The 1,246-nt window shown below is 49.3% G+C and overlaps 1 pseudogene; it reads left to right on the top strand.

Moving 5' to 3' along the window:
- The first annotated feature begins 191 nt into the window (after window positions 1–191).
- On the top strand, window positions 192–636 carry LOC105536076 (annotated as a pseudogene).
- Window positions 637–1,246: the final 610 nt, after the last annotated feature.

Below are 1,246 nucleotides of genomic sequence, written 5' to 3'. Positions count from 1 at the left end.
GGCGGGCGCCTGTAGTCCCAGCTACTCGGGAGGCTGATTCGGGAGGCTGAGGCAGGAGAATGGTGTAAACCCAGGAGGCGGAACTTGCAGTGAGCCTAGATCGCACCACTGCACTCCAGTCTGGGCGACAGAGCAAGACTCGTCTCAAAAAAAAAAAAAAAAAAAGAAATTGATCTCCCGGTTGGAGGAAGATGGCTGCCGCCCGGGGATTCTCCCTAACAGCCGCGACACAAAGAGCGCTTACTCCCTGGCCGAGGGGCAGGCTCCTCGCGGCCTCCCTGGGACTCCGGGCGTGTCCTCCAGCCCCGAGGCTGGGGAAGGGCAGATCAGCCTCAGGACAGCTGCGTCCAGAGGCTTCTGGAAATCACCAAAGGGTCAGAATTCCTCAGGCTGCAGGTGGAGGGAGGTGGATGCGCCAGATTCCAATGCAGATATTCACTGGATACAGTTATCAACCCCGATGACAGGGTATTTGAACAGGGTAGGGCAAAAGTGGTGGTTGACTCTGATAGCTTAGCCTTCGTGAAAGGGGTCCAGGTGGACTTCAGTTAAGAACTGATCCGAAGCTCATTTCAAGTGTTGAACAATTCTCAAGCACAGCAAGGCTGCTCCTGTGGGTCATCCTTCTCTGTCTAACTTTGATGCGATGACAGGTGACTCTGACTCTGAGATTGTCACCAGTTGTACCAATTTGAGGAACCTGGAGTTAGTAGAATTCTAGAAGTTTCCTTCTAATCATGTCCCTCTCAATTTTATTTCCCACCATCCAAGAGTATTGTGTTATGCCACTATTATTTTCAGAACGTGAAGATTTTTCTCTTGGCTTAATTTTTCCCTCCAACTCCCTTCAGTGCTAAGGCTGAGCCTCCAGATGCTCTTACCTCAGATTTAATCACTGGTTGAAACTCCATATACTCTGTAGAGCCTCCATGGCTCTAAAATTTGGAATTAACTTCTCTGGCCTTAAGAGCTGCTTGTACATATGTGGATAGCTATGTATAAAAGCTTCATTTAAAAAAAGAAAGAAAAGAAATTGATCTCCTGCTCTGCCAGAATGAAGAGCCCTGGACAGAGAATCAGGAGCCCAGAATTCAAATCCCAGCTCCACTTCCAGGGCTGTGTGCAAACCAGAGCACATCAACTTGCCTTTTTCAGTGTTGGTCTTTTCATCTGAGGAAGGGGGAAATTTATGGAGGGAGTGGGACACTGAGACACAGCGATGGAGGACGATCATGGCCAATGAAGC

The sequence above is a fragment of the Mandrillus leucophaeus genome, unplaced genomic scaffold (assembly GCF_000951045.1).
Source record: "Mandrillus leucophaeus isolate KB7577 unplaced genomic scaffold, Mleu.le_1.0 Scaffold154, whole genome shotgun sequence".
NCBI classification, from domain to species: Eukaryota; Metazoa; Chordata; class Mammalia; order Primates; family Cercopithecidae; genus Mandrillus; species Mandrillus leucophaeus.
Note: the sequence above shows the minus strand (reverse complement) of the source record. Positions and strands in the feature narration are given on the sequence as shown.